Genomic DNA, 15,328 nt, shown 5'->3' with positions numbered 1-15,328 from the left:
ATAATAACCTTTGGTGTTTTCATTGATCTCACCTACCAAATATTTTTCATGGTCTCTATCTGCCATCCTAACTTCCCTTTTTAAGCAACCTACACACTCTATACTTTCAAAGATCCTCCCCTTGTTTAATGTGCTGTGCTTAACGTATAGTTCCTTCATTTCCTTTATCAAACTCTCAATATTCCTTGATATCCAGGATTCCTTGGACTTTCTGCTCTTGCCCTTCACTCTTTGAGGAACATGGTGGTCCTGAATTCTCATTATACTACTTTTGAAAGACTCCTACTTTCCAAATGTAAACTTAACTGCAAGTAACTGTTCCCAGTCTATATTCGCCAGATTCTGATTAATGATATTGCAATTGGCCTTCCCCTAATTTAGACACTTAACTTCTGCATTATCCTTATCCCTTTCTATAATTACTTTGAAACTGACTGAGTTATGATCATTATCCTCAAAATGGTCACCCACTGAAACTTCATCCACTCGACTGACTTCATTCCCTCGAATTAGCTTCAGTCCTGCCCGATTTCCAGTAGGACTATCTGCATATTGGCACAAAAAAGCTCTCCTGGACGCACTTTAAAAAATTTGACTCTGCCTAATCCTTTCACTCTAAGACAATCTCAGTTAATGTTAGCAAAGTGGAAATCCCTGACAACTATACCCTGTTTCTCTCACAACTTTCTGAGCTTTGCCTACATGTCTGTTCTTCAATCTCCCTCTGACTGCTGGGAGAACTGTAGTAAAGTTCCAGTAAGTTAATCACCCCATTTTATTTCTAAGCTCTACCCAGATGTTGAAGACCCTTCTAAGATGCCTTCCCTTCTTAATACAGTGATGGTTTCCTTTGTCAATATTCCGTTTGGACTGCTGAGATTCAAATGCGCACTGGGATCATCCGTCAAAAACTCTGGGGTCAAGAGGCTCCAATGTCAAGCAGGCCTCTCCGCCCCACCTACAGAACTAGGGTCTACACTAAGATGTAGTCAGAGAGAGAGAAAGATGAAATCTATTTTAAGGGCAATTTGGTTACATAGGTGACAATATTCTGTGCATTATTTGCACAAGTCTGTTTCCTGTGCTGTGCATGGATTTGTTTGAAATGTTGTTTCCCTTTAAATGTCTTCACATCAGTGGGTCCTGCAAAACCTCCCTAAAGGGTCAAGTCATTTACCCCACTCACTATGAGTATTTCATTTTCCATCTTACACCTTTGATTTCCAACATAATGGAAGGTGACAGTGTGTACTCTTTGTCCAGTAGATGGCAGCCTTGACCTCTATGTGTAGGTGGAACTACCAACACCTCCCTCATAGCCAACTCTAAGAACCCCATATGATTCACACCTCTCCAGATCCCCACCCAACATGAGCCTGAATCTGCTCATCTTTCCCCTCCAGTGCTGGTATTTGAGGTGAGCATGCCAACTGAGCTTATACACTGCCCTTGCCATTGAAGCCAGGGTGTTCCTGACCATGAATTAACTGTTCTCCCACATGACCTCCTTCTCATTCATGCTTTAACATATCATCCCTTGCAGGGTATGTCTCTTCGCAATTGTCATCCCCCTTCCCTCCAGCCTGCAGTCACCAATAGGTTCCTGAGTCTTCCCCCTATACTGCTACATCTCCCAGCCTCACTTGCTCTTAGGTTATGTCAATGGACCTGATAGGCAATCCCTGGTCCATCCCCTTGATTGACTTAACTAGTTAACTCAGGACGAGAAGTGTTCAGACTCCTATCTGACATTTATACATCTCCAACCATGGCAGGCCCACCCTCACCACCACCCTCAACCACACCCCCAACCGACTGACTGTTATTGAGCCATATGATTGTCCATGACCTACTCCATAGACTGCAGGGCTGTGGAAATCCTAACTGAGAACATCTTGACTGGACACATGATTGTAACCAATTCTCTGGCCTGGTATGATGTGATGGGACAAGAAAGTTGACAGGAGCCTCCTTGGACTTCAGTGAGGAAAACTTTGGCATATGGCTGCTTGCTTGCTGCTCATATAGTATCTTTTCTGCATAAATTTGCTGGCACATGGTGCAAGGGTGAGATTGAAGTACCACACTGCCTTACAGCAAGATGTACACCCCTTGACTGAGCACTGTTAACCAGCAAGACAAGCTCCCTATTAGTGTGATTGCACTAATTGTTATGGTAAGACAAGTCAGAGCAAGGCAAGCTATAGGTGCTGCAAACATGTAGGTACACACTAAATGAGTGACTACTACAAGCAAAAGAGCAGCCCTGAGATACAATCTAGTCCATTCCATGAGCTGCCTGTGCACACAAAATGTTCTTGCAGCAATGTTTCAATGGTAGTTGCCAGTGCACCCTGTAGAATGTCTCTGCTTCCTAAGCAGCTGACAAGCAGATTGGACAGATGCCATGATGAACATAAAGATTTGGCAAATGTCCAATGCCAATTTCTATGGATATAAGGGATGCATGTGACTGCAACCCATGTACCGTGCTCTGGGATGCTATTTTGTACTGAGCAACATGGAGACTGGTGACACCCAGGAGTAAGCTGAAAACACCATATAACTGTTCTGACTTCCATGTTAAGATTTCTCAAGGCCTAGCTTGTTCATCACATTTGCTAAGCTAGGAAACTTATTGAGGTGATTTGGGTCATTGACAAGAGAGTTAAAAAGCAAGAATCCCCCTTTTTGGCAAGTTGCCATTGTCCAGTGTGAGACTCACCTTGTTGCTCAGTAAAAGCATTAAAGAAATAGCAAGCTGCTCCTGATGTTGAGATAGGCCCCTGAGTCACCATAGCCATGTCACTCAGACCACTTTAATATTTCACTCTATATTTTCCTTTCCCATTACTAAACACACAACTCCTCTGTAATATCACTCATCTAATTCAACTCGGCAAAATTATCTGTTGCTCAAACCCTGACCTATGCCTTTACTAACTTTAAACTTGACTATTCCAATATTCTCCTGAATTACCTCAATTTTAATATTTATTCAATTGAATAAAATAGCCATAAATTGGAGCTCATTCAAAATTGAGCTGATGATCTCTTTAGCTGTGCTGTCAGACTGTAACTCTTCCCCCACCCACGACCAGGGGAAAAAGCTCAGGAGGAAGTCAGGATTCAGGTGAGTGGCAGACTTTCTTCAAGTGGAAACTGGTTAATGCAGGGAGAGGGCCAAAGGATTGTCCCCAAATCTGGCCTCAATGTGAGAACACGGTTATTGTCTTAAACAGTGACTCAGATCAGAAGAGAGATCAATGACACCCCATGATTTTTACGGTGAAATAAAACATTTTTATACATTTTGTGTTATAATAATCACACACAGCATGGTCACAATATCCTTTCCCCTTTTTCCATGCTCCCTATCCTGTGAAATATCTAATCGATGAAGGGCATTCCTTTGGACAACCCCAGGTTCTCAGGCTCTCATGGTGTTAAACAGACAGTATAATCTCCAGGCCTCAGAATCTTTCTATGCATCCTATTAATTCACATTCCAAAATTACTGGTTATACTCCTTTGGGTCTGTCCCAGACTTCCTTATCTCTAAGGACTGCTTGAATTCTGTTTTTCATTGTATTCCATATGCTATCTCTATTAAATTCTATTATTCTCTTATATTTTTCACTGTCCCAATTGTGTATATAAAATATTCAGTTGATTTTAACTCACTGCAATAAGATTCATAATATTTTCTGTTATAAAGTTAGTTATATAGTGTAAAGTTATACAAGTACTTCTACTGTTAGCACTTTATGATTAATAAGTTGTGACCAATCTATTTCATTCAGGTTTACCAGGCATCTTTTTAGAGATAGGAGAAAGTGTTTCCTGAGACTAATTAACTTCTCCATGTTTAATTTTTTTTAACCCGTAATGCTTCTATTATACTTTAGTTATATGTGTATCTATACTTAGTTACAATTTATCTCTATGATTATCTGAAGAATCCTTAACTAGAACCTATTTCTTAATATTGTGAATAACTTCAAAGAAACAACCAATTACTACAAAGTAACTTTAGTGTTCACCGCTGCTTAATGAGTCAGGTTGGCCTGTTCATGGGCTGAGGTTTACACCCCTTGTTCTAATTGGTGCTGTTCACTTAATGGGACAACATCCTTTCATTAATGAGGCTGGAATCAATCACTTGTCTATCCCTAGACATCATCTTATTAAACTGTCTCGGATGGTTGATTGCAAGGCCCCTCATTGACCTTGGAATAGCCCTGTTCAAAGATAATATGATGCTTCACTTCAATGTTAGAGCAGGTTGTCTCATTCTATTTAATCCTTTTCTGTCATTTTGTGTCTTTCAAACATGGGCTGCCCTTACATGCGCTAAATCCTATTACCTCTGTGCTCTCTGCCCTACATTGACTCAAGTCCAATAATGACTTAGTTTTAATTTTTCCACTCATATTTCCAAATCCCACATACCCTTGCACATTCATATCTCTTAACCTCTATCTTCAGGCCACTTTTGCATTTCTTATTTCCTTCATTCCACCACTGTCCACCATTCCTTCTGCTGTCTCAGCTCTGAGTTCAAAGTGCACACAGCCGAAACATCTTCACAATTCTACTCTTCTTTTTCCTCCTTTAAGATGTTTCTATTACTTTGATCACTGTCTGAATAACTTCTAATGTGTCTTGATGTCAAAATCTTGTTGAAACATCATGGAATACTCTGAGAAGTTTATGACATGATATAAACACAAACTATGATTATATTGCTATGATTTCCTTGCTTATGATGTTTTGCAGTTAGATTCCTATCCATTTTATTGTTACTTGGTGAATGAAGAACATCTTTATCTTTCTTTTCCAGATAGACGTATGCCCATTACAATACATTAACATTTCCTATGTAATTGATTTAAACTATTTGTTTAAATTCTTTTATCTTCTACTATAGGTAATAATTTTCTTGAACATATTTTTATCTGTCTGGCTGCTAATTTTACACCCAGAGCTTTACCATAGTTTGGCTTGTCTTTTCAATCAGTTATGTTTCTGCTTTCTTCCGAGTCAGCATTTTATATGTAAACCACATTTTCCTCTTAAACTATAATTTCCAGTCTCCTTTTTAGCTTTCTATTTTGTTGATAGTGGTTTCATCTTCTATACATCACATTTTATAGATTAAGTGTATCAGTTGTTGATCTAAATGCAATATTATATTCGAACCCAAGGGCAAAAGTGTTGAATGACCATTTCACTGCTTTTATTTCATAATGCACAGTGGAACCAGAGAACATTGTATTCTGTGATGTGCATTATTTGTTATGTCATTTCAGTAAATACTTGGTGAAGGTCAGTGAATAGCTAACCCTGAGCAAACAATATTAGGCTCCAGGGATCCTAAGGTCTCTCCAGATTATGCAATTGCTTATAAATCCAGAAAAAAAATCAATCCCTGTAGGCTGATGTCTAATACACATGGTCAGCTATTCCTACAGATATTTGGACTGCAGTTTTGATCTTTTTTGCATCCTAATTCTATAATGATTTTAAAGAGGGGGCAGCTATGTAAAAATGTGCTTGATTAAAACTATTATCTTTGTTCACAAATCCAGAATCAGAAATACACCATATTATCCATATATAGTATCATTGTCATAGAGCATAGAACATTACAGCGCAGTACAGGCCCTTCGGCCCTCGATGTTGCGCCGACCTGTCATACCAATCTGAAGGCCATCCCACCTACACTATTCCATGTACGTCCATATGCTTGTCCAATGACGACTTAAATGTTGTAAATATATTCCTTACTTTAAAAACAGAAGGCTGGCTGTGACTCTGGATGGATTCAGCACTCAAAACCCTGTGGTGACTCTGTAACCCAAGCAGAGGGCGTGGTCACGTGGCGTCCCCGTCTCGCACCCGCAAGAGCGCGGGGCGGTCACGTGATGTCCCGTTTCGCGCCCCGGAAGAGGGCGGGCGATCATGTGATGTTCCGTTTCGCACCTCGAAAGTGGGTCGAAGAGGTCACGTGATGCTCCATTTCGCGGGCAAAAGAAGGTCACATGGGGTCGGACAGCTAGGAATGCGAGGAGGCGGGGAATGGAGTCAGACTAACACCCAATCAGAAAATAATTCTACCTCAGTGTTTATATGACGTTTTTTATTGTATAAAAGACTGGGGCAGGGACAAAACGAGGTCTTACTTTTTGAACTGATACACTTTGTAGTTTGTCAGGGACAAAGAGGTTTAGACCCAGAGCTCTGAATGCTTTGTTCACTTACTGTGTAAAATAAATTAAGAGTGTGAGACCGAATATCTTCTCCTATTGCTTCATTTAAAAGAACACGCAGGACTTGGCTCACACATAGAAGAAAGTAAATTTAAATTGGTAGATTGAGCCAAAGTCCAACAATTTGGTGACCCCGACGTGATGAAGACGGAGATGTGACGGAAAGAGAGAAAAATAGAAACAACGGACAACTGACGTTTGATGACAACAACAAGCGGCGCCGCATAAAAAAAGGTGAGCAGATGCCTGTTTACATCAAAGTTCTGCAATTGGAGATACTAAATTGATTGTTGTCATTATACTGCAAGTGTCCTAGTAATAGTAAGTGGACAAAGCATTGATAAGGTACGTACGGGTTTAAAGTCCCTTGGGGTTAGAGTCCCCATAAAAGCAACAAGGTTTGGTATGTACGGGTTTAAAGTCCCTTGGGGTTAGAGTCCCCATAAAAGCAGCAAGGTACGTACGGGTTTAAAGTCCCTTGGGGTTAGAGTCCCCATAAAAGCAGCAAGGTACGTACGGGTTTAAAGTCCCTTGGGGTAAGAGTCCCCATAAAAGCAGCAAGGTAAGTACGGGTTTAAAGTCACTTGGGGTTAGAGTCCCCATAAAAGCAACAAAGTTTGGTACGTACGGGTTTAAAGTCCCTTGGGGTTAGAGTCCCCATAAAAGCAACAAGGTACGTAAATGTGAGGAGGTTTAAAGTCCATTGAGCAGGATCTCATAAATTCAACGCTTACAAATTTTGATGTATGATTGATGTTTTAGAAATTATATTGGGGAATGTACGGAGGGTGGAAGAAAAGCCAGTAGCGTTTTGAAGACCAAGACGGTGGTGTTTCAGTGAGAGAGAGTTGGTAGTGGAAACCTAACGGTGACAACGAAACTGCTGATAAATCTTGCTGAAAGGGTCAGTTGCTTGGGTGTATTTCATCCAAACTGACCAGCCACCGGCTTTGTCTTTGATTGGGTTGGTTGTTTGGTTATATTTATATCTAAACTAACTGACTACTAGACGGGAGGATTAAAATAAAAATACATAAAATGGAAGGGGAGTTTGATAAAGAGTGTGAAGAATATGGAGGATGTTCTTCCGATTTAATGTTGCCCATAAAACAGCAGTGGGGTAAAGCCAGAAGTCAGTTAGTCAGTGGGCTTGCAAAGAATAAACAAAAAGCAATGATGGAGAAATATGATAAGATTTGGGAGGAATTACAGAAACAAGGCAAAGTCCCTAAAGATGAGGAGAAGAAGAAATTGTCACTGTTTTTAGGAAAAGCAGAAGAGCAAGCTAAATTAGAAGTAGAAGAGCACATGAAGGGAAAGAAAGGGTCAATATTAGTTCGAAGAAAGTGGACAAAAGAAGGTGGGGAGAATGAAGAGAGGAGGATTCATCTCCACAACATGACGTTAGCCTGTATGGCGGTAGAAACATTACAAAAGGGAGTAGGTGGTACCTTTACAACAGATTTGACAAAGGAGAAAGAAAAGGCAGGACCATCTGCGCCATTATATCCTAAATTGCCTGTGGTACAATCACCGCCTCCATATCCTGTAATACAAATGCCACTTATGTATGTTCAAGAAGGGGTGTTAGACATGCGAGAAGTAGGAACAAGAGAGTACAATGTAGTAAAACAGAGACTGGCGGAGGCTGTAGAAGAAAGCATTAGAAAAGTAGAAAAATTAACATTAGAAGTTGATCAGAGGGTTAAGGAAGCGGAGGAAGCAAATAGGGTGACAATGATGCACAGTAGGAATAAAGAACAGCTAAAACAGGGGAGATGTTTTCCAGTGCAGGAGCCAGATGCTCATTCAACACCATATAATGCTGACAATGAAAAGAGGGGAAGATTACATGATTCAGGTCAGTTATTGGATGATGGGTTCTCAGACAGAAGGAGGAGAGATTTGAGGGAAGAACAGGATAGAGAGAAATTGGATGAGGAGGAGTCTAAAAGTAGTATAGATATTGAGGACGAAGAATCCCTGACAGACAATGATCCAAACACCTACCCGGTCACCTTGAAAGGCTCACTCACAATGCATACTGAACATGGCCCTCCACTGAAGCCCCTCCCTGAACTAAGTTACGACTTGCGTCAAAGAGACACATTACGACAACCTATAAAGTATCAGCACCACCAAATGCCATTAATTTACCGAGGCTCTTATCTGGGGAATGTCTATCAGCCTTTTACATTTACTGACATGAACTGTATTCTGGATAAAATGCCCCCACCCATGGAGGGTGGTGGGCCCTGGATGGTAAAGTTTTCTCAATATACACTAGGGTACAAGTTAGCCATGGGCGATTGGAGAGCATTGCTGGGTAAGCAATTGAATATGTGGGAAATACAGCAGATTGAAGCGTCTGCGGGGACCACCTTATTACCTGATTCGGAACCGTTTGTGCAGCATGCCACCTGTGTGGGAACGGCAATGAGGGATAGGTTTCCGATTCCACCGGGAGCGATGCACTCACTCACCTTCACAATGAAGGAGGGTGAGGATATGTCTGTCTTTTTGACTAGGTGTAAGGACACGTGGGCAGATACTGCGGGGAGCCAACAAGGGTCAGGTCAGCTACAGACCACGTTATTTAGGAATGCCGTCATGACAGAGATGCCAAAGGAAGTAAAAGAGGCAATGGAGAGTAATCCTGACATCCCAGGTTGCACTACAGAACAGTGGGAAAAACATTTGACGCATCACATGAAACGTTACAGGACAAAACAGGATGAGGATAAACAGAGTAATGAGTCAGCTCAAGTGCAGTTGCTGAAGTTACAGCTCGATGAGGCTAGGAGGAAGGCTAATGATACGAAGAAGGCCTCCCAAAAGACGACTAATCAGATGGTTCAGCGGCCGTTGCCACAAAACAATTCGCCAAGTTTAGATCCAACACCTGATTGGATGCCACCCTATCCCCAATATGGGGGCAGACCAATAGGTGTACCGGGAGGAATGCGTGGTAGAGGAAGGGGCCGCGGAGGATTTAGAGGTCAGCCACCCAACACCTGTTTTGAATGTGGCCAACCCGGGCATTAGAGAAGGGATTGTCCCATGTTCTGGGGAACCCAGGGAGACCAGGGATTGATCCGAGGACGGTATCTCCGTGCAAGTCAGCCTCCTTTTTAACAGGCTGTTCAGCCTTATCAAGTCCCAAATGCAGCTGCAGCCCCGGTGCAAGGACAGTACCCCCAAACTATGCTGGAAGGGCAGGGGTATGAATATTGACGGGGCCCGAGAACCCAGGGGCATGTGGGGTTGGCAGACCCCTATATGCAAATGAGGGTAATGGACAAGAATCTGTCTTTTTTGGTTGACACAGGTGCAAGATTTTCTACCATCACTTGTGATATACCTCGGTCAAGCATGTCATCCTCTAGCGTCCAGTTAGTAGGGTTCTCGGGTAAACCAGAAAATCTGCCTTTGACATCGCCACTGATCACATCAGTGGCCAGACAGACCTTTCGTCACCAGTATATTTCATCACCTGCATGCCCCGTGAATTTGATGGGACGTGACTTGCTGGTGAGATGCAGGGTTTCGGTTTTGTGCGGACCAGACGGACTGGTGGTGACATTTCCAAATGGCCATTCCGTCAACTGTTCTATGACAATGATTCACTCTGGATCCCAAATGATGTTATCACCAGACACATCACCAATGGCAGAAGGGCAGTGGGCAGATATATACTGGGGACTTCTCGAACCCGAAAACAGGCAAAACAACGGCATACAGTCTTTATACAGTCAATGGCGACCCTAGGTTCAGATGTTGCATCCCTATGCTCCTCCTGCAGATCCCCTTCTTGTTACTTTATATTATGATAGAGATGATAATGAAATTTATCAGCATGCATTCTATCAGCACTTAGAAGGGACTCAATGGGATATTTCTTCCAGTTGCATTCTGCTTGGAAACGAAGGTGTGGCGGGTGTTGTTGAATTAACTGCAGAACAGTTGGAATGGTATGAGATGTCTGAAGAAGCTATACCTCATGTCACATTGGCCGTGCATGCTGAATATCAGGCCAAGGATCTGGGACCTATGTCCAAACGCTTGATGGTGCTAACGGACTGGGTGTGGACTCAGTTACCCGGTTTACAATATTCACCATCGGAGGAAGCCTATAGAATTATGTGCAGGACAACTGACAAGGTACTGTTGGAACATAGGCAGATTGAACGGTTTCATGGTAGGGAGAAAACAGACCATCCACAGGCTGCGGCGATGCTTGACTCTCTACCAGATACCTTGTGGTCAGCAAGTTCAACGGACGTTGGGTACTGCAAACACGTCACACCAATCACATTTGATTTAATAGACCACACTCCGATTTGGCAGAGACAATATTCACACACACCAGAGGCTGAAGCCGGCATTGCCGACACAATCAAAGGATTGTTAGCAGCAGGGGTGCTAGAACCCTCCCAGTCAGCTTGGAACACCCCTATCTTACCTGTAGAGAAGCAGAATACAGGCAGATATAGGATGGCGCATGATCTTCGACGGATTAATAGTGTCGTTTCTACTCCAACAGTTCCAGTTCCAAACCCCTACACTGCGATGTCTGTGCTGACCCCTGACCATAAATGGTTCTCATGCATTGATCTCGCCAACGCGTTCTTTTGTTTGCCCTTAGCTGATCATTTGAGGGACATTTTTGCGTTTACCTGTAAAGGCCAACAATTACGTTATACAAGGGTCCCTCAAGGGTTTATTTTGTCACCTGGGGTGTTTAATCAGGTACTGAAACAGCAGCTGAAGGATCTGACGCTCCCAAAGGGGTGGTATTGATCCAGTATGTGGATGACATTCTTTTGGCAGCACCCGATCATGTTTCTTGTTTGGAAGCCACAAAGTCGTTGCTGTTTCACCTGTATAGTGTCGGTTTCAAAGTTTCACGGGTTAAATTGCAATGCTGCAGACAAATGGTGTTTTTTCTGGGTAGAATTATTTCTGCTAAGGGAACAGGTGTGTCTCCGTCCCATAGATCCTCCATTCTGCATCATACCAAACCAGTCACTGTAAAAGACATGCTCTCATTTCTTGCGTTGGCAGGATACAGTAGACAATTTATTGCATCATATGGGGAGCTCACTTTCCCTTTAAGTGCCATGGTAAATGAGCAAGGTATGAGAAATTTGTCAGCCCATTTGCAGTGGACTACGGAGGCAGACAAACGTTTCATATCTCTTAAACAGGCTTTAACGCGGGCTGCTGATTTAGCGGTCCCAGATTACAACGAGCCATTTTTCCTCGATATTTCTGAAAAATTACACACAATAAATGGTGTTCTTTTTCAGAAAAAAGGGGGAGGCAGGCAGGTGTTGATGTACGTAAGTGTTACTCTTGACCCAGCGGAGGACAGACACCCGCCATGTACAAGACATGCAGCAGGGGTAGCAAAAATTCTCCAAAAGTCATGGGCCATTCATTAACAGTACTGACGACACATAGTATAGTGACCTATGTGAACTCAACAGCTTTTACAATGACGTCATTGTGGCAAACTAGGTTAGAGAAAATCTTGAATGCACCACATGTAATTTTTACACATGAAGGAATTAACATGGCTGATAATATGGGAGAAGGAGAGCCACACATCTGTGAGGAAAGGGTACAGAGAGATACCAAAGTAAGGGCAGATTTACAGGCAATTCTATTAGTAGACCCAGAAGAAGTGCTGTTCACAGATGGTTGCTGTTACAGACATCCAACTGAAGGACTTAAAGCAGCCTATGCAGTGGTTTGACAGACAAGTGAGGGATTTGAGGAAGTGTTGACAGGAAAGTGACAGGTAAAGAATCAGCTCAGTTGGCTGAACTACAGGCAATGATAGCTGCGTTAGAATGGTCAGAGGGAAAAAGAGTAAATATCTATACCGACTCTGCATATGTGGCAGGGGCTATACAGGTAGAACTTAGTCAATGGATCAGGGCAGGATTTTTAACAGCAGCAAAAACCCCAATTAAACATGAAAAAGATATGAAAAGATTAGCGGAGGCCCTGATGAAACCTGCAGAAGTGGCAGTGGTCAAGTGTAGAGCACATGATAAAGCAGATACAGTAGTAGCGAAGGGTAATCAGGAAGCAGACTCAGCAGCAAAGAAAGCAGCAGGGTATACAGCACAGTATATAATGATGCAAACAGAGAGAACAATGTATGACCTGCTGCCCGCTTGCGATGCGAATGTGTTAATAAAAGAGCAGCAGAAAGCCTCTCCTCATGAACTGACAGTATGGAGAGAGAGAGGGGCCACAGAGTCAGAAGGGATTTGGAGGTCACCGGTTTGATAGGTTTGAGGTCACCCCCAGGTTTGATAGCTTCTATGCTTCAGGAGGCACATGGGCTCACACATTGTGGAAAAACACAGATGCAGGGGTATCTGACACATTGGTGGCACCCGTTCTTGCCAGCGATGATTGAAAATTATATCAGGGAATGTAGAATGTGTACAGAATACAACGTGAGAGCAACAGTGAAACCACACGAGGGAAAATTCCCTCTTCCAAGAATGCCAGGTCAGGAAATAGTGATTGACTACACTGATATGATAGAGAGAGTAAACGGATATCGGTACCTTCTGGTAGCAGTGGATGCATACACTGGTTGGCCAGAAGCAATACCTGCGAAAAAGGAAGATGCAAAGACAGTGATCAAATTCTTGATAAACCAATATATTCTAACGCCTGGGTTTCCAAAGAAAGTCAGGTCAGATAATGGCACACATTTTAAGAATAAAGACCTGCAAGAAGTTGAAGCAGCTTTAGGACTGAAACATGCGTTTGGAACAGTGTACCATCCTCAGTCACAGGGAAAAGTGGAAAGAATGAATCAGTCCATAAAAGGAAAAATAGGAAAAGTGTGTGCACAAACAAAGTTAAGCTGGGTGGATGCCCTACCCTTAGCTTTAATGTCCATTAGAAGCTCAGTAAACTCTATCACAGGGTTCACCCCGTATGAGCTGACAACAGGGCAGCAGTTCCCGGGACCAGGAGCTGGAATACAGATGTTAGAGGGAGGAGGAGTCTCTCTAAGGTACAAATCTTACTATGACCAACTAACAGCTTTGGTGTCAGCTTTCTCCAAACAGGTTGGACCGGAAAAGGGGGAACTACAGAGCCAGGCGCCATCTCCTACAGACTGGGTCCTGCTGAAGGTGATCAAACGGAAGTGGTCGGAGCCGAGGTGGACAGGACCTTATAAGGTGGTGGAAAGGACATCTCATGTGGTTAGACTACAGGGGAAAGGAGAAAGCTGGTACCATTGGAGCCAGTGTGCAGCCACGGAACCGCCAATCAGAACTTTAGAACAAATAATAACAGTAGAAGGGTCCTAAATGTTTAATGTTTGTACGAAGAAGGTTTTGGAAAAAGGGGGAGATGTTCTCAAGATTTCTAAGCAAAGCTGTGTAAAGGATATAATGTTTATCTCTGTAAGCAGCCCACATTACCTTAGGCTGTGGAGATTGAGAGTCTTTGCTATTGTCTTATGTATAAGTATTATGCTGCTGTTAATAGGAGTATTAACCACGAGGGACAAACACACAGGCGAGGGAGGAAGTTCAGGAACAAAAGAGTAGTAGGACAAGAGGCGGATAAATGTTTAAGGGAGACGAGGAGCCAGGTACACATCAGACACGATAGAAATCATGGTACAACATATCAGTTTGATTTATGCGAAGTAATTGATTGTGACAAAGATATAGGGAGCTGGAGGGAGTATGATGTATACCTTTGTTTTTATGCCATTTACTATGACCCATGCCCGTCGTGGGATAATGTATTAACATGGACTGGGGTACAATGGACCCCCAAGAGGTCGTCACCCTTGGATAATAGATGGAACATTCGAGACCATGTGAGCCTGACAAAGGGGCAACTTGATCATTCTTCAGAGTTAAAAAATCCACTTTTGTTAACTCTGACAAAATTTGATATTAATCCTAGTCCAAAGGAGGTACAGAGTTACTGTGAGAGTGATGACAGAAGCTTTTATCTTGTATGGGTGTAGATCAATCTGGAATGGATAATATGGGATTATTAAAGGTAACCTTAGTGGACCCTCCTATGAGCCAGCCACAAACTGAAGGCACAAGTATGGAGGTAGAACCAAGTTCAGGAGTTGTGGTAATAGACCACAACAACCTTATGAGAAGGGACATTATTAAATTAGCTACCGGGTATGGGGACAAGAACTTATGGCTGGACTGGATGACAGCGACTGCAACCTCAATGAATATGAGTAATTGCGTCGCGTGTTCTTCGGTAAGGTCACGTGGGGTCGGACAGCTAGGAATGCGAGGAGGCGGGGAATGGAGTCAGACTAACACCCAATCAGAAATAATTCTACCTCAGTGTTTATATGACGTTTTTTATTGTATAAAAGACTGGGGCAGGGACAAAACGGGTCTTACTTTTTGAACTGATACACTTTGTAGTTTGTCAGGGACAAAGAGGTTTAGACCCAGAGCTCTGAATGCTTTGTTCACTTTCTGTGTAAAATAAATTAAGAATGTGAGACCGAATATCTTCTCCTATTGCTTCATTTAAAAGAACACGCAGGACTTGGCTCACACATAGAAGAAAGTAAATTTAAATTGGTAGATTGAGCCGAAGTCCAACAATGTACTTAAAGTTGGTGAATCTACTAACGTTGCAGGCAAAGCATTCCATACCCTTAGTACACTCTGAGTAAAGAAACCATCTCTGACATCTGTTCTATATCTATTACCCCTCAATTTAAAGCTATGCCTCGCTGTCACCATACTTGGAAAAAGGTTCTCCCTGTCCACCCTATCTAAACCTTTGATTATCTTATATGTCTCTATTAAGTCACCTCTCAACCATCTTCTCTCTAATGAAAACAGCCTCAAGTCCCTCAGCCTTTCCTCGTAAGACCTTCCCTCCATACCAGGCAACATCTGAGTAAATCTCCTCTGCACCCTTTCCAAAGCTTCCACATCCTTCTTATAATGCGGTGACCAGAACTGTACACAATACTCCAAGTGCGGTCGCACCAGAGTTTTGTACAGCTGTAGCATAACCTC

This window comes from Chiloscyllium plagiosum, unplaced genomic scaffold (assembly GCF_037043375.1).
Source record: "Chiloscyllium plagiosum isolate Xiang-an unplaced genomic scaffold, Cpla_swu_hap1 HiC_scaffold_17, whole genome shotgun sequence".
In the NCBI taxonomy this organism is placed as follows: Eukaryota; Metazoa; Chordata; class Chondrichthyes; order Orectolobiformes; family Hemiscylliidae; genus Chiloscyllium; species Chiloscyllium plagiosum.
The sequence above is the reverse complement of the archived record's forward strand: the minus strand, read 5'-3'. Positions refer to the sequence as shown.